The 20,915-nt window shown below is 46.5% G+C and overlaps 1 protein-coding gene across 13 annotated transcripts in view; it reads left to right on the top strand.

The window, feature by feature from the left end:
* Positions 1–20,915, top strand: part of ARVCF (ARVCF delta catenin family member) — a 601,392-nt gene that overhangs the window by 300,606 nt on the left and 279,871 nt on the right. Inside the window, exon 1 of one of the 13 annotated variants that reach the window (XM_081893280.1) lies at positions 16,491–16,539. The exons of the other annotated variants lie outside the window; for them this stretch is intronic. The gene's annotated coding sequence lies outside the window, so the exon portion shown is untranslated. Of the gene's footprint in view, positions 1–16,490; positions 16,540–20,915 lie in introns of those variants that run through there. 13 annotated transcript variants of the gene reach the window in all.

The following is a 20,915-nucleotide window of genomic DNA, read 5'->3' as shown; positions in this document are numbered from 1 at the left end:
TCATCACTCCACCAGTCTCAGTCTGCCCTCAGCCAACCCTCACTTAGTTTCCCTTCTTAATTACAACCAGCCCAGAGGGTGGGTCCAGGCTGCTGGATTCCTCCTCTCTGATCTTAGGTTTTGCCCTTGTATAACTCAACAGGGATGGTGTTGAAGGAGACTCTTGAGAGTCCCATGGACTGCAAGAAAATAAAACCTCTCCATTCTGAAGGAAATCAGCCCTGAGTGCTCACTGGAAGGACAGATCCTGAAGCTGAGACTCCAATACTTTGGCCACCTCATGAGAAGATAAGCCTCCCTGGAAAAGACCCTGATGTTGGGAAAGATGGAGGGCACAAGGAGAAGGGGACGACAGAGGACGAGATGGTTGGACAGTGTTCTCGAAGCTACCAGCATGAGTTTGACTAAACTGCAGGAGGCAGTGGAAGACAGGAGTGCCTGGCGTGCTCTGGTCCAGGGCGTCACGGAGAGTCGGACACTACTAAACGACTAAACAACAACAACAACTCAACAGGGAGGAGGATGGGGACAAAACTAGGATTAGTTGGGTTTGCCTGTCATTGGCTGTGGTGCCCGCCCTGCCCTCTGCCCTACCAGTCCCAATGGGTGTCACCCACCACAGAGCTGCACACACTTCAGCAGGCAAAGAAGCAGGGATCTGTCTTAAAACCCAGTTGCTGCTGTTGGCATCCATCTGTCTCAAGTAGACAGATTTGGAGCTGGGGTCAAAGCCACGAGACAATGGAGTGCACCTTCAAGGGTAAAGTCAAACCGCTGTGTTTGCATCACCAAAGTGACCCTGCACCTGGGGCACAAGCCTGGGCAGTGTGTGTGGAGGTCCTGGCCTGCCTAGACAACAAGTTCCTCCCTCTCGGTGTCGCTGATGCGGTCCAAAGGAAAGCAGAGCAAAATGTTTGGCACCAGCCTGGCTGTAGGAGTTGGCAGAAGGAGGCGTACAAGGTGCCATCCAACCCTCTTAGGGACCCCACTCCGGATTTGTGAAGGGTTTACTCCTTAGTCTTTGAATGAATGAATGGAATGAATCTTTATTTGTGTCAGCCCTGGGCCATAGCAATAAAACAATACAATATACAAAGAATAGAAATAAAAAGTCAATTACAGTGGTTCCTCGGGTTACATATGCTTCAGGTTACATACACTTCAGGTTACAGACTCCGCTAACCCAGAAATAGTACCTCGGGTTAAGAACTTTGCTTCAGGATGAGAACAGAAATCGTGCTCCGGCGGCGCGGCAGCAGCAGGAGGCCCCATTAGCTAAAGTGGTGTTTCAGGTTAAGAACAGTTTCAGGTTAAGAACGGACCTCCGTAACGAATTAAGTACTTAACCCAAGGTACCACTGTATATAAAATACATATTAGGGTTTTGAATCAATAGTCAAATAGTGAATCTTATTCTAATTGCCCCAGTTAAAAACCTTGCAACCTTTGCTGTCACCTGCTCATCCTGATCTGCCAAGAGAAAGGACACTATCCTTCTTTGCCTTCTCCCAAAGATGTCCTGCAAGGCAGTTGGTACAGATTTTTCCACAGGGTTTACTCCTTAGCCTTTTCTTCTCTGGCAATATCCCACAAGCAAGCAGATGTTTGGAACCAGAGTTTTCCTTCTCTTAGGTGGGCTACCTTCTCAAGTTGAAGAGTCCTATCTGCCCCTCACTTCCCTCTACAGCACATGCGGAAACCACCTACTTGACCATTGGACCCACTATTGCTCTCGTCCACTCAGTCCGCCAGGTCCTGTCTTCACATGCAGAAGAACCAATTTGCCTTGGCTTATTAAGCTTAAAGGTAAAGGGACCCCTGACCATTAGGTCCAGTCGTGACCGACTCTGGGGTTGCGCGCTCATCTCGCTCTATAGGCCGAGGGAGCCGGCGTTTGTCCGCAGACAGCTTCCGGATCATATGGCCAGCATGACTAAGCCGTTTCTGGCAAACCAGAGCTGCGCACGGAAATGCCATTTACCTTCCCGCTGGAGCGGTACCTATTTATCTACTTGCAATTTGACATGCTTTCAAACTGCTAGGTTGGCAGAAGCAGGGACTGAGCAACGGGAGTTTACAGGGATTAGAACCGCCGACCTTCTGATCGGCAAGCCCTAGGCTCTGTGGTTTAACCCACAGCGCAACCCATGTCACATGGGTGGCTTATTAGAGAGAACCAAACCTTGACCCCTGGCTTGGATGTAGCACTGAGCTTGTTTGTTTGCCTGTTTGCAAAAGGCGAGGAGCAGAGGAGATTTCAGGCTGTGTGCACCAGCAGGAGGCCTGTGCACAGCGTGGTTCGTCCAGCCAAAGATTCTTGGCTCACTGTTATGTGCGAACATAGTCAATCAAACAGATTGACAGCGGATTCAGGAGGAACAAAAGAGAGCCCGCTTTCGCACAACGTGGAATTATTTTACAGAATTTGCTGTTGCAAGATTGATGTGGCTGTGAAGGGAGATTAGGAAAATTTTTGGAAGATAAATCTAATCAAAGGCTACTGGCCAAAACAACAGAATGGAACTTCTTGGGTTCAGAGGTATATAATTCTGAAGACCAGCTGCTGGGTGGGAATAGCAGCCTCCATTCCTTGATGTGGGGAGGGAGGGCTTTTCCCACTGTGCGAAACAGGAAGCTGAGCTGAATGGATCTTCGTTTTGAGGCAGCAGTGCCCTCTGCCTGGTTCCCTGTAACTTCGCTTCTCGCAGTGAGGGAACCACCAGAAGGCCCTTGGCGCTGGACCTCAGCGTCCGGGCAGAACAATGGGGGTGGAGATGCTCCTTCAGGTATACTGGGCTGAGGCTGTTTAGGGCTTTAAAGGTCAACACCAAGACTTTGAATTATGCTCGGAAACATACTCGGAGCCAATGTAGGTCTTAAAAATGCGTATGACAGTGAATACAACATACAAAAGTACACTGGACCAGTTTGATGGGCAACTTCAAGGCCCCTGCTCTCCCTCTTCAGGACAGATGCAAGGAAATACAGTATGCAGCACATACTGTAGACAGTGGAACTCTCTCCCACAGGAGCCAGTGGTGGCCACTGCTTCTCACAACACTGAAAGGCCAATTCTCTGTGGGATGTGGTACTTTGAAAAGTAATTATAGTCTGGGTGTTGCAAGAGGTTGAACTTGTTGACTTTTTCAATTCTCTCTCTCTCTCTCTCTCTCTCTATATATATATATATATATATATGGCTTCAGCAGCCATCTGGGTATCACCTTCTGAAATTCCTTTGTTATAATTTTGATCTTGTATATTCTGTATTCCCTCAGCAGCCCTGCAAACCCTGAGCTTCCGGTCGGGCGTAAGGGCTGCCTCAGCGGCCTTCCCATGGCTCCATAATCTCTTTATGAACAATGATTTGATTATCTCCCCACTTCCTTATTACATCAACCCTTTTGCAGATAACCCATGAATATCCTTACTATGAAAACAGCATTTTTAATAAAGGAGGTGGGAAAGCAGTAAATATTCATCAGACTGGCCTTCTTGTCACCTAAATATTTCTGTGAAGAACGGGTTTCTGTGGGTGTAGGAAAACACTCGTTGTTGATAAATCCAACCTTTTGCCAAGTTTTAAACAAACTTAGATCTCTGTATTGTTTTTTTTTAAAAAAACTGTAATATATTATGTCACTCCATTGACTCATTTAGTTCAGTATTGCCAGTGATGGGGGAAGAGAATGGGGCTTGAAGCTGGTCCTTGGAGATGGATCACAGTGCTGAGCCAGATTTGTATTCAAGGTAGGAATGAGGTGGGGGAGGGAATTGGGTTCATTTTCCACTATTATGCAGATGTACCTAGTTGCGAGGGATGCGGGTGGCACTGTGGGTTAAACCACAGAGCCTAGGACTTGCCGATCAATAGGTTGGCGGTTTGAATCCCCACGACGGGGTGAGCTCCCGTTGCTCGGTCCCTGCTCCTGCCAACCTAGCAGTTCAAAAGCACAAAGTGCAAGTAGATAAATAGGTACCGCTCCAGCGGGGAGGTAAACAGCATTTCCGTGCGCTGCTCTGGTTCACCAGAAGCGGCTTAGTCATGCTGGGAAAGCCCAGCCGGATGGGCGGAGTATAAATAATAAATTATTATTATATTATTTTATTATTATTATGCTGCCCACATGACCCGGAAGCTGTACGCCGGCTCCCTCAGCCAATAAAGCGAGATGAACGCTGCAACCCCAGAGTCAGCCACGACTGGACCTAATGGTCAAGGGTCTCTTTACCTTTACCTTACCTAGTTGCCATTTCTGCTGAATTTTGCAACACAGTTTACCAGCCAAGTAAAGTGTGTGGAAATGCATGCATTAGGGCAAAGTGTTCATAAAAACACATATATCCGTATGAAAATAACATACAAAAATGCAATACTTTTTTTGTGGGGGAGTATATATTAGCCCATGCAGAAATGTGCATGTTGGATGAAATTCACAGTAAAATTGCTTACGAATTTTCACAAGGTCTTTTTCCAAGCAAAATTTGCCAACAGGTGTGGGAATGTGGAGAACATGGGGAGCCCGGAAGCAGGACCTAAGCACAACAGCAGTCTCCCCTCTTGTGGTCTCCAGCAACTACTGTTCGGAAGCATAAAGCCTCTGAACGTGGCCATCACGGCTAGTAGCCACAATTTGTCCATCTCTACACACATGCAATGGTTGTATTTGCTCCTCCACATGCAGCTGCTGGGTGATCTTGGGCCAGTCACACTTCTCTGAAGTCTCTCAGCCCCACTCACCTCACAGAGTGTTTGTTTTGGGGGAGGAAGGGAAAGGAGATTGATAGCTGCTTTGAGACTCCTTTGGGTAGTGATAAAGTGGGATATCAAATCCAAACTCCTCTTCTTCTACTACTACTTTAAATAGTCATGGATTCTCCCTAAGGATTCTGGGAGCTGTGATTTGTTTCGGGTGCTAAGATTTGTTAGGAGGCCCCTATTCCCCTGTTTACATTCCTACAATTCCCAGAGTTCCCTGGGAAAGATGGATTGACAGTTAAACCATTATGAGAATTGCAGCTCAGGTGGTGGAGGAAATCGTGGTCTCCTAAGAACTTTAAGCACCCTTAATGAACGACAACTCCCAGAATTATTTGGCTGCTTGAAGTCGTATCATACTGCTTCTGTTTTTCATAATTCCTTAATAAAAAGACCATGTGATTGTGTTTCTTTTGGGGGATGGGTGGACTTTGGAAGAATGAATCACCTCTATTCTGTGTTGATTGGTTTGTGTGTTATCAAGACTTGGCTGTTTCCTTTCGAGTTGATAATATTCCACAATGCTGACATTCAGCCAAAGAAATACATTATCCGAGACTTGCTTATCACCTTCTCTCCCCCCACACCACACACCCTGCTTATTTTATTGCTGCCTCATTTTATACAGCAGCACTGTAAATCAGTCTTTGCGAAGAAAAGGCTTCTGTATCTCACAAAATTGTGTAGGGTCCAGAATATTAGTGGAAGAGAGAGAACTGGGACTGAATGGGGAAGATAATATTTCTTCTTAACGTGTGCTAGCTTTTCAATAACCCGGCGAGGTAAACCGGACAGAGAACAATTGGCTCAATGTTATAAAGACCATGGCGTGGTCAGAGGCACTCGAATTGCTTGCAGGTGCAACTGAATGAAGATTATCACTAGCTATGAGACTGTGATATGCACAGTCTCATAGCTAGTGCCTGTAAATGAAATTTTGGGAAGAGGTCTGTCTTGCATGAGAGCACAGCATAAGAAGGAAACTGTTGAATCTTTTGTGGTAGATCTTTCAACACACCACTATGCATGTTGGCAAAGAAGTAAATTAAGCTTACTCCCAAGTAAGGATGTTGGAGTATACAGATGGAAATGGAAACAGGAGTAGAAATTACTGGTATTCACTTATTTGGATATCAATCCAGTGATTACAATTTGAAATCCCTGTTGTTGTTGTTGTTGTTGTTGTTGTTGTTGTTGTTGTTGTTGTTGTTGTTGTTTTCAGCCTGCAAATGTTATGTAAGTGATAGATCGCCTTCTCTGGTTTGCATTGCATCTCCTTTGTTTCGAAATGAATGGTGTGGAATAAATACGTAAAGATCTGCCATATCGTGGAATAACATAGTTTTCGTTGGAAATTGATCTGCAGCAGAACAGAAACAGCACAGCATGGGTCAAAATGGAAATTGATGTCTCTCTACATCTCTACTCCTGAGTAAGTGTGCATAGAATTGCAGCTAAACAGTGCTACTTAGGCGTAAGCCCTCCACTGTCCAGAGGCTTACGCCCTACAAAGTCTGTTGAGGACTGCAGCCTTAAGGCTGTTAAAACAGACATGCAGTTTTATAAGACTCCCAGGCGCACTTATCAGGAATCAAACTGTAATTAGCTATCAGGGATTCAGAAGTTAAAATATATGGAATATTTCAATTTGAACGGCACAGGAAACAGTTGGAAGAAATCTGCAAAAAATATATACAAATGATTATCTGTGTTGAGGAAGCACAACAAAGATAGAGGCACTACCTTTTGCCAGACCTGCCGTATGTGTAACTCAACTTTGCAAAAGTTTGCAAGCATTCACAGGCTGACTCCAGAAAGAAACAATCTGCATGGTGCAAAAAAACTAAAAACAAACAAACTGGAAAAGTCTATGGCACCAGAGCAGGAGCCTTTTTCTTGAAAGTCTGTAAGCGGCATCAGTAGCTAGAGCAGGGTCAGCCCATGGGGTGGGGAGAGACGACCTCCAGATGTTGTGGACTACAATTCCCATCAGTCCCAGACAGTGTGGTCAATGGCTAGGAGTGATGGGAGTTGTAGTCCACAACATCTGGAGAGCACCTCATTGGCTACCCCAATCTAGAGTCTGGAAAATTGCTCTAAACTTAAATGGAACTGTGTTAAGATCTGCACGTGTGGCTGGATTTTAGCTATCGTGGGAGGGTGCACATTTGGGCAAGGAAATAAGTATGCAGCTGAGTTCCACATTTTGGAGGAAGAATGCAAAGAAGAAGTGCAGATATTTTCTACTTGCTCTCCTGCTACCCACAACAAAATATTTTAGAAGAGCTATACTTCCTATCGCTTCAAGACATAATTAGGATTTATTTATTTTTGCTTAATGCTGTCTAATGTCATCACAGTGATTTTGCAAATTTAAATATCGTAGATGTTTTCTGGATGCACTTCAAAAGAGATCACATAAGCATATATAAAAAAACTTGTCTTGGGTTAGAAGCTTCCCCCTCCCTTTCTTCTGAAAAATTCAACACTCTTCCCAGGTAGTTTGGTGGATAGTTATTTGCAAGCAACATTGCATCTCAACCCATACTGTGAATCTTTTTAAATGTGTTCCTGTGCAGGAGTGTAAGAAAAATCTCAGATGCAAAGTCAAAACAAAACAAAACAAAACCTTGCTGGGCTAGAGGTCAATTTTAAACAGCCATCCAAGTGCCTTAGCATATATCCAAGGGACTCGCTTACCGTGTGCCTCCTTGTCTGTAAAGGAAATAAAATAATATAGTTTGGCAAAAAGGAAAGTCTTTTGTGGTCTGCCCTTTTCATTTGTGGTCATTTCCCCCCCCCCCCCAAGAAAGGCTATTTGCCATACCCTTGAGGACCAGTGCACTGTATCAGTCTGATCTAATGTCTTCCAAGATGCTGGGATTCTTTGGCAGAAAACAGTATTATACCAGGAATGTTGTTGTCGTTTAGTCGTGTCCGACTCTTTGTGACCCCATGGACCAGAGCACGCCAGGCACTCCTGTTTTCCCCTGCCTCCCGCAGTTTGGTCAAACTCATGCTGGTAGCTTCGAGAACACTGTCCAACCATCTCGTCCTCTGTTGTCCCCTTCTCCTTGTGCCCTCCATCTTTCCCAACATCAGGGTCTTTTCCAGGGAGTCTTCTCGTGAGGTGGCCAAAATATTGGAGCCTCAGCTTTAGGATCTGTCCTTCCACTGAGCACTCAGGGCTGAGTTCCTTCAGAATGGAGAGGTTTGATCTTCTTGCAGTCCATGGGACTTTCAAGAGTTTCCTCCAGCACCATAATTTAAAAGCATCCATTCTTTGGCGATCAGCCTTCTTTATGGTCCAGCTCTCACTTCCATACATCACTATTGGGAAAACCATAGCTTTAACTATTTGGACCTTTGTTGGCAAGGTGATGTCTCTGCTTTTTAAGATGCTGTCTTTTGTGGCAATGACAAACCTAGACAGCACCAGGAATGTTAAGATGGTATAATACAGTGTTAAATGTAAGGTGCAGAGACATATCTGAGGAGCCTGATTGCATCCACTTTTTGCCCTTAACAGTGTGATCTTATCACAGCCCCCACCCCATTGATCTCCTGCATTTATGATACATCCCATGAAGCCAAGGTACTTATCGTGTGTTTTACGATGTGATCTTGTCTCAGTGTTCTTTCCTGCTCAAATTTCCATCCATCAATTTCAAGTCCAAACACCAGCCAATGGCACAGTAATGTGAAGGTTGTGTGTGAAGTGGAGCTTCTGGGCATTTATTTTATTTTATTTTGTAAAAGAATTGTACCATGTTTTCAAGGTACAACATTTTCCCCAGCAGGTTATTTCTGGAGGGGGGGCATTTGAAATCGCTCTGGAAGTGCTCAACATATCCATCATCTCCCCTCTCTGCTTCCTCCCCCAAAGGGAGAGCGTGTGGCTAAAAAGAGGCATGCAGATGGCGCAGATGATGAAAATAAGAGGTGACATTTGACAGTCCTCCTCTCTTTATTGTAAGATTAAAAGGAGGCAGAAGGCAATACAGTTTCTATTATTTATTAAGTGTCAGGAATGACCTTCACATCTGGAGTTGCAACATCCCTGGCGCAGAATCTCATTATTTTAATAGCCATCAACATTATTTACTGTGTTTCAGCACCTTGCTAAAACAGGAGGGTGATGTCTTACATCTGTGTTGGTTGTCTCGTAACTGAAGACACCACAGTGCCTTTAGTAGGCAGTGACAGAAGTGGAATTATTTCCTCCCACCCAGCCCAGCCAGTTTCGTTGTATTCAGATGAGTTTGGGCTCTGCCATCTTCAAATTACTCTCCTGGCTTTTAAAAAATGTGCGTATTCCATTTGGCTGTTATCCACCATGCAAACTGCAGAATTTGACACTGCTAACAATTTCCTCTTTCATAAGAATCCCATTCCTTGTAACTGGATTGAATGCATTTTAAAAATAGGGCCGTCTTTGTTTCAGATGGAGAAATAGGTTGGGTAACGTTATCTCTACCTCTCTTCAGCAATTCAGCGTCTCGTCTCGTCTCCCCACCATTCCATATTCCTTATGTAGTGGGGAAAGACTTTGTAAAGTGTTGCAGAAGAAGTATCGGTAGAAAATTTAAGGCAACCAGATTTCTGTGGCTGCTTCATTTTTGTGTGCGGAAGACCCTTGGATCAACTGTTGGAGCTGCAGCGGCAATTGGCAACTTAAGGGTTAATTCCATTGTCCGGTGCTGGTGTGGTTGCTCGAGAGCAAACAGGCAAGACTCCAACCTGTCTTTTCCAGGCTTTATTATCTGTACAAACTATTTACAGTGCAGAGCGTTGCAAGTCCATGTCTGCTCAGTCGCTAGCAGAATCTGGGAGTGGGCGGTCCTTATACCTTCCCCAACATAACAGTCGTGTGACCCCCCCCCTTCTCCTCCTACTGTGCAAAGTGAGCGTTGGCAAAGGGGGACTTGCCTCCCCTCCGCTTTGAGGGGAGGCAAGTCTCCCCTTTGAGGGGAGGCAACACCCCTCGGTGTTGAGGCTCTCCTAGCATCTTCTGATCCCTGCGCCCCTTCCCCACTGGAGGCAGGGCTTCCCTCCTCGCCAGAGGAAGAACTGCTTCGCAAGATCTTCGGAGGCTCCCTGTAACACAACTGCCCTTCCACCCCTTGCCTCTGAGCTGATGGCAGTTCCCTGACATCTGTTGTCACTGTTTATGGGGTGTTAGGCGAGGGGGGTACCTCTGGTGGGAGATGCATCATGCTCCTCCTGGGGTACTTTGTCCTCATTTGGTCCTCACCCTGCACTCAGCTCTCATCTGTGGCTCCTGAAAACTGTCAGCATGTGACAGCAGCCACACTCCGGGAACAGCTTTGACTGGCTGGGCTTAACCAGGTGAGGGTAACCGGCGCATCTCAAACCTTCAATGAGTTAAGGACTTCCCTGCCATGCAAAGACAGGCTCCAGCAGATTGAGTAGATAAGATCAATAGCAGGTCTAACAGTCAAGAAGGTGGTTTCTGCATGCGGTGTAGAAGGAAGCAAGGGGCAAACGGGGCTCGCCAACCTGGTAAGGTAGCCTGTCTTGAAGGAAAACTCTGTTCCTAAACCTCCACCACCTTTGGGAATAAAAAAAGGCTACACCAAACCAGATTGGAGTCCCTGGCAATTGGTTTGTACCTTGCCTCCTTCCTCCTGCAGCCAAGCTGGTGGCAGACATATTGCTCTGCTTTCCTTTGGACCACATCAGTGAGGCTGAGAAGATGGACTTGGCATATAAACACTGCCCAAGCATATGCCCCAGCGAGGTCACTGGAGTGCTGCAGCAATTTGACTTCACCCCTGGAGGCATACTCCATTGTCTCTTGAGACAGATGGATGCCGACAAATTAAAGTCAGCAATCCAGGGACGTGGTGGAGGTATTACTTGGCAACCAGCCATTGACTGAGGCAGGAAGTGCTCTGATTGGCTGTGCTGCTGTGAGGGAGTTTTCTGGTGAATGTTAAGTTGGACCTAACCCTGCCCCCTACGAGCCCCTGCCCCTCTCTGTTTCTTTATCCTCAAACCATACACTGTTGGGGGGTTCAGTTTCCTCTGTAAAGTGCCATCAGGATTTCTTTTGTCTCCAGACTCCTGTGTTATGTAAGTGACTTTTCTAACACCAACAACCACAGTGTAGTCGTAGCAGTCACTTATTCCAGGTGATACAGGGCAAGGATGAAGTGTAAACTCTTGGCTCTTATGTTTGCGTAACCCCATGTACACATTCTGTAGATCTGTAGTCATATCCCATTTCTTTTTATCTTAAAAACTGATAAACCACTTTTCAGATGCACATTTATGAATCTCAGAGTGGTTCATGATACACATAAAACATTCAGATCCATAAATAACAATAGTTTAAATGTCCAGATGGGACAAGCAGCCCTGTATCTGGAAGTTTTTAATGCTTGGTGTTTTATTATGTTTTTATATATGCTCTAAAACTCCCAGAGTGACTGGGGAAACCCATCCAGATGGGCGGGGTATAAATAATAAAAATATTCTTATAGTTACCGTATTATAATTATATACTTTCAGCAACCACAGCAGCCAGAACTACAACAAAAAGGAATCAGTTCAATAGTCAGGAATTACCAGAGTAACTCCAGAGGTCTCTAACTGTCTGCAAAATAACCCCATCATCACTGCTTGCCTTATTGTTTTACCCCTTATGTATTTGCCGCCTTGTGCTCCTTTGGGAGGAGGGTCAGGAGATCTTTTTAATTCATAAACACACTTATTTCATCTGCATGGTCTAATCTGAGTTTGGGCCTGGTAGTTGTCAGGAGCGAGCCAGCAGTAAATCACACGGAGTGGTTGACGTTAACTCTTTATTAGAAAACAGGATCTGCAAAGGAGTGCCAAGCCTACTGAGCACATAAATTCTTCTTTGGTAGAGACAATTGCGAAGACTGAAAGTCCCTGCCTTCCCACAGCTGCCTAAGTACCCTCCTCTTCTAGGTTTTCTCCAGGCAATCTGAGACTGCGCCAGTGTGCCTGGATCTGCTCCTGCCGCTTCATGCCTTTTCTGGTTCTGGGAGAACATCAGGGAGGGGAGCTTGTCACAGCAGGCAGGGGAGACACCTGGGAATCTGACCAGCCCGACTCATCTCTGTCTCTTGGCCTTCCTCATCCCACTATCCTGTTTCAGCTTCTGCCTCTGAGTCTGCACTGCTCTCTGTCACAGCCTCTCTCTCCTCACTAAGCCCTGTTACCTCTTTAGCTTAGGGCACCTCCTCTTCCCAGACTTCTCCCTCTTCTCCCTCTGACTACTCACTGTTGTCCCACCACCAAACTCCAGGCTCTAAGTCTTCTTCCCTTGGGGGTCCCCTAGTTGGTTCCTCCTACCATTCCTCTGCGTCCAACCAGTCTGTGACAGTAGTTGTGAATCATTTCACTTTTAATCAGGAGGGTGGACTAGGCAATCTTTGGCTGTTTCTATATCTTTCATTTTCTGCTACTCCGAAGAACTGACTGCTTTAGAAATCTAGTCCTGAGCCACTTCAAAGGTGCTGATAAATGCCTTTGATCTGCCAGGTTGGGATTGGAGGAGCCTAATCTCCCTAACCAACATGGTATTACTTATATTTTTCTTTTCTCGTGTGACTTCGCATTTTCTCCCTTGCTTGTTTAATATAGCCGAATTCAAAAAAAAGGGGGAAGGGAAACCACCTTCAGTTAAAAGCCAAAAAAAGCCAAGGACCCGAAGAAAACTCTCCTTCAATCTTTGCTCCCCGCCCCCCATCAGTCTGTACCAGAAGCTGAGCAAATACCAAATTAACGCCCCCTCCTCCAAGATCCTGGCTGGTGCCCAAAACCCTTCCAGAAAAGGAAACATTGATAAAATCAGCATCTGCCTTGTAGAACAAGATAGCTGAAGAAAGGCTTGTGCCTTTGGTGGCTTGGCTGTTTGAGTCTGTGTATAATCCATGTTGTATTTTGAACTGCGGGTGCCTATCCACAATTACAGCTCTCTCGCTGCTCAAGAAACCTGGCCAAAATACATTGTGCCGTGATCGTTTTTGTTGGTTGCTTTTGCACAGCAAAGGATTCCTGCAAATAAAAAAAAAAGTCTTTAACTTCTCTCTCTCTCTCCTTCCTGTTTTGATAAGAAAATAATATAACGAGAGTCGAGTTCCTTCTTTACAAGGATGAGAGCCGAGACTTTTTGTTGTTGATTTAAGGAAAAGGACTCGGCGTTAGGTTTCCAGTGGGAATAAACAGCGTATAATTTGAGATCTGAACCGACTCCCTTGCTAAGATGTATTTTGGGACACGTGGAATAATAAAACTTGTTCTATATTTGAACTTCAGTGGTATCCAAGGTTTATGTTTCATTTCCAGGCCACGTCCAGCTCTTTGGGGGCCTTTAGTCAGCTTGGCTGGGGTGGGGGTGATGGCTTTACATATCTGGGGGGGGGGTAGGGCTAAGTAGAGGCACAGCCTAGTGTAAGAAGGCAGTGATTTCCATCCTGTCCTGTGTTGATGGCAATCAAAGCTGTTTCCGTTCTACTACAGTTCAGCTTCTGCTAAAACCTCCTCTACAGCCAGAATGAATGTGATTTACTACAGAAAAATCAGCAAGTCATTTAAATGGAAGGGAAATGCTAAGAACTGGGCAGAAAATACTGTAATTATTTATGTAACATTCATGGACACAAACATACTAGCCAATACCACTCACATTCGCTTGCATGATTTCCGTTTATGAAATCGGGCGAGCATGTGAATTGTGGCTGATGGGATACTCCAGCATCCCTTGACACAGCTAATTGGGGCTGAAAAGAAGTCAGACAGGTGAGCTGAGGACCTGTTCTGCAATGGGGTTCACTCTGTTAGACCAGGGTCTAGATGAGTTGGGAAGCAGGTAAGAGCCCATGCCAAGAGAGAACAAAGATGGCAGCACTGAGTCTGATTTGATGGGTGTGGGCATGGCGACTGCCCAGCTGCACCTATGAGATATGCAAACACTGTTTGTTTGTACTTTGCTATATTTGCATTTGTGCATGCTAGAATGTATTTTGTTAGACTGGTGAAGTTGTGATTCCTGCATTGTCAGGATTGGTCCTTCCGACTCTACAACTTAATGATTCTATGAGAAACCTTACTTTGCTCCTGAGAATTAGCCTGATGAAGCCAAGTGACTAATACACATTGCAACAATGCAGCGTGTACTTGGAACTGGTCATTTGAATTGAGACCATTATGCATGTGATATACCAATGACAGAGGAACAAACAGGCTCTGACCAATACCAGTGGAGGGCATTTGGTTACAGGACTGGTGTGGGGCTCTTTCTGCATTTCTTGATTGCTGAGCAGCAGACCTCATGGCCAAGTGCCAGATGAGACCAAAAACCTACCAGCCATGCCCAATCAGAAGGATCTCTAGATCAGCATGCTTTTTCCTATAGAGGCTGACCATTGTGGCCATCTTTTCTTATATGTGAGTTTGAGTTAGTTAATTCAGATAAACTGTGTACCATAAAGGATTCCTTTGCGCCAATTAAACTGTAAGAGAAGCAGTTGTGCACCAGAGGATTAACGGTGATCTCAGAATGAAGAAATACAGTAGTAGTAATGTTTGTGGCTGGCTGGGATCCTGAACAGGATCCTACCTTTTGTTGCAGATTTCGGTTGTCTCTCTCTAAATGCATCACTCTTATGTCTGAACTGTGAGCTTTCGGCGGCATGTGGTTTCTTAAAAACAATTCACTGAAGTGGTTGGATGGAAAGGTCCGTATAGTAAAAGCTATGGTTTTCCCAGTAGTGATGTATGGAAGTGAGAGCTGGACCATAAAGAAGGCTGATTGCCGAAGAATTGATGCTTTTGAATTATTGTGCTGGAGGAGATTCCTGAGAGTCCCATGGACTGCAAGAAGATCAAACCTATCCACTCTGAAGGAAATCAGTCCTGAGTGCTCACTGGAAGGACAGATCGTGAAGCTGAGGCTCCAATACTTTGGCCACCTCCTGAGAAGAGAAGACTCCCTGGAAAAGACCCTGATGTTGGGAAAGATGGAGGGCACAAGGAGAAGGGGAAGACAGAGGACGAGATGGTTGCACACTCTTCTCGAAGCTACTAACGTGAGTTTGACCAAACTGTGGGAGGCAGTGGAAGACAGGAGTGCCTGGCGTGCTCTGGTCCAGGGGGTCATGAAGAGTCGGACACGACTAAACGACTAAACAACAACAACAACATGCAGATTCCAATCGCCTTCTCTCATCCCACCCCAGCTTTTTTTTACTCCTCTGAAAAATCACTGGTCTGAGCTGCATGTGAACAATTTCTGTGCAGTAAATCCACAGCCTGTCTTTGGGCTTCCAGAAGCATTAGTTGAATTGTTTGAATCAAGGGCACAGTGGAGACTGTTCCATTCAGCGCCCATGTGTTCATCCTGATAGCCCTTTGTTCCAAGAGTTGGAGGGCTGCAAATTTTTGCTGATGAAAGTGCAAAAACAGCTGGGGGTTTTGGGGTGGGTTTTTTTAGCAGCTCTCTAAGATCAAGCTACTGTTTGTAGACCTCGGCAGACAATTGGAATGCATCCTCTGTTCGCTGGCTTTGCACAATGCAAGCTTGTGACCTCTGCCTCTGGCTGCTGGGGCTCTGAAAGCGTTGACGTAGAAGACTTGGGCCTGTGCAAAAGTTTAATTATGTTGAGTGGATGTGGATGGCAGAACTGACCGAATGCTTCTCTGGAAATGCTTCCAGACATTTATCACAGAATCTGTGGCATCCTAAATTGAGTTGTTCCAGATGGTCGCCATGTATTGTAAGCAGAGAGCAGGGAGCTATGGGACAAAAAAAACCCCCTGGTGTGCCAATTCTAGACCTTCACCATCCATGACTGTCAGGGAACTGCCATCAGTACTGGAGGAGGAGCGCAAAAGCCAGAGGGATTCCAGAGAGTGTCCAGGGATCGGGAGGAGCAGCCCATCTTCTGGGGAAGAGAATCAGCGTAGCACCAGTGGAGAAGAGGAGCAGGTGGGGGAAGTGGCAAGGCGGTCCCATGACCCCTTGCCTGGGACCAGCGGGGAGAGTAGGGGTTGTCCGTTGCCCACACCCTCCCTGCGCAGAAGGCTTTCACGCAGAGAGGGTAGGCGGAGACTAGGCGTCAAAGAACTTCTTTGCTGGAAGAAGTTTAAGAAACGCCCACTCACGGATTCTGCCAGCGATTGAGTCAGCCACGGGTGAGTGGCTGTCCGGACAGAAGAGGTTCACTTTGGCAGCCCAGCCAGGTGTTTGCACCCAGCCAGGGAGATAGGCACCTGCTTACGCACAAGCAACCCCTTAGAACCATTACAATGACCTATCAAATTGGTTGTGTTTTGTATCTTCAAAAGCGTAACGACTGCATTTATTAAATGGGAGCCCTTCTGAGATCGTATTGCAATCTCCCCCAATCCGGTTGCTATGCAGAAACCCTGTTCAGCAAACTGGGGAAAGTCTTTAGTATGCATAGAACAAGTTGTACATACCCTGAACAAGGGTCATTATTTTTTAAAAATCGGAAGGGCATAACATCCACTTCATACTGTCCTTGCCCTCTGTGCCAGATCAAGAACTTGTTCTCCCAGTCTAGTTTCTGCCAAAGGCTTTAATGCATAAATCAGATTGGAACATAGCCAAGGCATGGGTAACAAGGTGCAGCTGGCACAAAAGGGTTAGAGGCATGGCTATGTGGAAGCTAAGATATTGATCCAACATGCCCCGTACACTTTCCTTTTGAAGAGTGGGGCAGACACAGCCTTAGTGCAGCAAGCAGCCTGAGTTCTGGGACCAGGTAAGCATACAGGTGCTCCTTTGAGGTGGTTGGGTTTGTAAGGTCCGTTTGCACCTGCGCTGGTTTCGCCACGTCCTTGGAGATGGGGGTGGTGTTGACGCTGAATGGCATCTGATTTAGTTGCCTCTCGAAAATAGAGAGGCTTTTCACTGATACAGCACAGCTCCACATGGCTAAAGGTAAAGGGACCCCTGACCATTAGGTCAAGTCATGACCGACTCTAGGGTTGCGGCACTCATCTCACTTTATTGGCTGAGGGAGCCAGTGTTTGTCCACAGACAGCTTCCAGGTCATGTGGCCAGCATGACTAAGCCGCTTCTGGCGAATCAGAACAGCACACGGAAACGCTGTTAACCTTTCCGCCGGAGTGGTACCCATTTATCTGCTTGCACTTTGACATGCTTTCGAACTGCTAGGTTGGCAGGAACTGGGGCCAAGCAATGGGAGCTCACCCCATCACAGAGATTCGAACTGCCGACCTTCTGATTGGCAAGTCCTAGGCTCTGTGGTTTAACCCACAGCGCCACCTGCGTCCCAGGAGGTGGCTAAGGGTGTTTGATATCCTAGGGGGTGGAACAATCCTTTGCCAACCCACTTGAGCCTCCATCCTCATGACTGATGGCCTCCCTGAGCTCAGACACTTCTTGGGATCTTGGTTTCACCCCTCCCACCCTCCTAGGATGCTTCCCAAGGGCATAAAGGTAAAGGGACTCCTGACTGTTAGGTCCAGTTGCAGAGGACTCTAGGGTTGCAGCGCTCATCTCATTTTACTGGCCGAGGGAGCCGGCATACAGCTTCTGGGTCATGTGGCCAGCATGACTAAGTCACATCTGGCGAACCAGAGCAGCGCACGGAAACGCTGTTTACCTTCCCGCCAGAGCAGTACCTATTTATCTACTTGCACTTTGACATGCTTTTGAACTGCTAGGTTGGCAGGAGCTGGGACTGAGCAACAGGAGCTCAACCCATCACGGGGATTTGAACCGCCGACCTTCTGATTGGCAAGCCCTAGGCTCTGTGGTTTTGATAACAGCACCACCTGCGTCCCTCCCAAGGGCATACAACTCCCCAAGGTCCTTCCATTTCTCCTCAGGATTCGGACATCCCCTCCAAGACAGCTCCACGGGGTTTATGGCACACACAGAGAATTTCTGCTTTCTGGGAAGTGCAAGCTATCTTGGTGATGTTCAATATTTTCCCGACACAGAGATACCCTTGTAATGTTGTTGCTTTTCTTAATTTTCATAGTGGAATATAGACAATTACCAGCTGAGATATCTGTGTAAGGTTGGTTGGTCTAATTGATTTTTCTCCACTCAGAGGCATCCATGCACGCTGTAGGTATTTGGTGCTCTGAATGCTGCATTAATGGGCATTTAATGTACATTGCAGCCGGGAGACTGACATTTAGGAATCAGGGAGGTAAAATACAGTTATCTCATTGTACTGTTGCCAAATTGCTCTTGAGGGAGAAACACAAAACTGTGTTATAAAAAAAGTTTGTTGAAAATACAGTGGTACCTCAGGTTACATACGCTTCAGGTTACATACGCTTCAGGTTACAGACTCTGCTAACCCAGAAATAGTGCTTCAGGTTAAGAATTTTGCTTCAGGATGAGAACAGAAATTGGGCTCCGGCGTTGCGGCAGCAGCAGGAGGCCCCATAGGCTAATGTGGTGCTTCAGGTTAAGAACAGATTCAGGTTAAGTACAGACTTCTGGAACGAATTAAGTACTTAACCTGAGGTACCACTGTACTTGATTGTGTCTGTCCCTTGATAGTAGTCTGGGGTCTCTCATTCTCTATTTTTTGGGGGTGAGGCTACACACAGAGGTGTTGGAAGATTCTGACAGATTAAAATACGGCAATGGAAACTGCTGGTGAGGTTCCTTTCAATCTGCAAATTATATGTTATCGATTTCATCCTGCTATTTGCCTTGTGTTTCCTTTGCATTGAAAAAAAATGGGTTTATTAAAAACCGTAATGACAATGCACTTTACATAAAAATTGTGTGATTTAGTTAACATCTAATTTCACCACAGAGGACAGTGAGAAAAATAGTGTCATTTTTGGCAGAATCTGAACTGCAGCAGAACAGAAACGGTGCTGCGTGCGATGAATACAAGGCAGAACAGAAGATGGGGAACAACATTATGGTGCCACATAGCTTAGTGAAAACTAGCTTGGTCATAGACTGCTTTTTAAAGAGGTATTATCCATCCTATTCTTTTGCATAAATAGAACTGAGAAAACAGGTCCTTTTACCCTCTTTATATCCCTTTGGTTGCCGGTTATGTATGCCTTACTCAAGATAGGTAAAGGTAAAGGGGCCCCTGACCATTAGGTCCAGTCGCGGATGACTCTGGGGTTGTGGTGCTCATCTCGCTTTACTGGCCGAGGGAGCCAGCGTACAGCTTCCAAGTCATGTGGCCAGCATGACTAAGCCACTTCTAGCGAACCAGAGCAGCGCACGGAAACGCCGTTTACCTTCCCGCCGGAGTGGTACCTATTTATCTACTTGCACTTTGACGTGCTTTTGAACTGCTAGGTTGGCAGGAGCAGGGACCGAGCAATGGGAGCTCACCCCGTTGCAGGGATTCGAACCACCGACCTTCTGATCGGCAAGTCCTAGGTTCTGTGGTTTAACCCACAGCGCCACCCGCGTCCCTAACCTTACTCCAGATAGCAACTAGTTAAAAGTTTTCTCGAGATGATGTACAATGTGCCAGAGAAGTGAGAAACTGAACTTTCAAGGCAGAAGCTTCTTCTCTTCCTTCTTTTCTGCCTGGAGACAGAATCTTGAGGTCACTGTTTATTGGCCACGGTCATCAAAGTCTGCTTGGCCGGCTATAAATATGGGACGCTGAGGCAGAACAAGCTGTTCCATTAGTTAGTAGGCAATGACCTGCCACCGTCCAAATTAGGGGAATAATTCTATCTTTAGAGAACTCAGCTAGATGAGGTGGCTACCCACCAATTACTTCACAGCCTTAGAACGTCCAATGTTGTGGTTTATTCATTTATCTCTGAGTATTCTAAGTGCTGTTCTTACTCATGATTATGTGCTATTAAAAGTTCTCTCTTTTATAAAGATTCTTTATTACTGTCAGGGAACTGCCATCTAAAGCGCCGGGGGCGCAAAGGCTCACTGAGGTTGAGAGAGGAGTAGCAGCGGAAGAGGGAACCAGTAGAGGGCGAGCAAGAACTCCAAGGGAAAGTGAGTCGGAGGGATGGCTCAGAGACACTTCCAGCGAAAACAGTGGGGAGGTCTCAGGACCTCCTATAGGGACACCCACACCTCGCCGGAAACTGTCACGCCGAGAGGCCAGACGACGTGTTTCCGTTAAAGAGCTTTTATGTTGGAAAAGATTCCGAAAGCAGCCACTTTCGGATACTACTAGTGATTGACGCAGCCATGCTGGAGGGGCTCCGTCACAGGCAGAGGTTTGAAAACCTGATCAAACTCTGAGGGACTTGCATTTTACGCACAAGCAGCTCATCGTCCCATCACAGCAATCCGAAAGTCACCGAAAGCCAGCTTGTGCAGGGAGAAGCATCATGAGCAACCCAGCCGGAACCGGAGGAGCAGGAGCAGCTGGAGGGGGTCCAAGCCTGGAAGAAAGGTACAGGGCGTTGGAGATCCAGTTGGCGCTGCAAACGGCGAGGCTTGAGGAGAGGAGGGCTCAGGATGCAGAAAAGGGAAAGGAGAAAACCACCCCGCTCGCCAGAAAGGTACCAGGATTGGTGCAGAAATTCGGGGGGGATCCCAGGAACTATCATGCCTTTAGAACAGAGATGCAATACGCTCTAAACTTGCAGTTTGATGACTTCCCCGACGAGGAATCGCGAGTGGCTTTTGTGATTGGCCATCTCGAATCCGGGGCGAAAGATTGGGTTAGACCCCTGATGGCAGCGAATAATGAGATCCTAAAGGACACGAGGAAGTTTTTTCGTGCCATGGACCTGATGTTTTCCAGCGATATTGAGCAGGGGGTGGTGCGAAGGCAGTTAATGGCTTGCCAGCAAGGAAGCAGATCTGTCCGTGAGTACTGGACTGAATTTACTATGCTGATTCATAAATTGGGGTGGGACCTATCGGCGGAGCCCATCCAAATGCTTTTCGAAGAGGGGCTTTCTTCAACCGTCAAAGATGAGCTTTCCCGGGGGCCCAGGGCGGAGTCTATGGATCAGTTAACCAAATCTGCGCTGTCCATAGGAGCGCGCCAGGAGGCGAGGGCTTTGGAAAAGCGGGAAGGGAAAGGAGACCGTTGGAGGGAGTTCCGCATTCCAGACATTCCAGAGCCACCTTTCCCGCCGGCAGAGCCGATGGAAGTTGGAACAGCGCGGGCGCGCGCAGTTTCAAATCCCAGTGAAG

This window comes from Podarcis melisellensis (assembly GCF_964234715.1).
Source record: "Podarcis melisellensis genome assembly, chromosome: 16".
Lineage (NCBI taxonomy): Eukaryota > Metazoa > Chordata > Lepidosauria > Squamata > Lacertidae > Podarcis > Podarcis melisellensis.
Note: the sequence above shows the minus strand (reverse complement) of the source record. Positions and strands in the feature narration are given on the sequence as shown.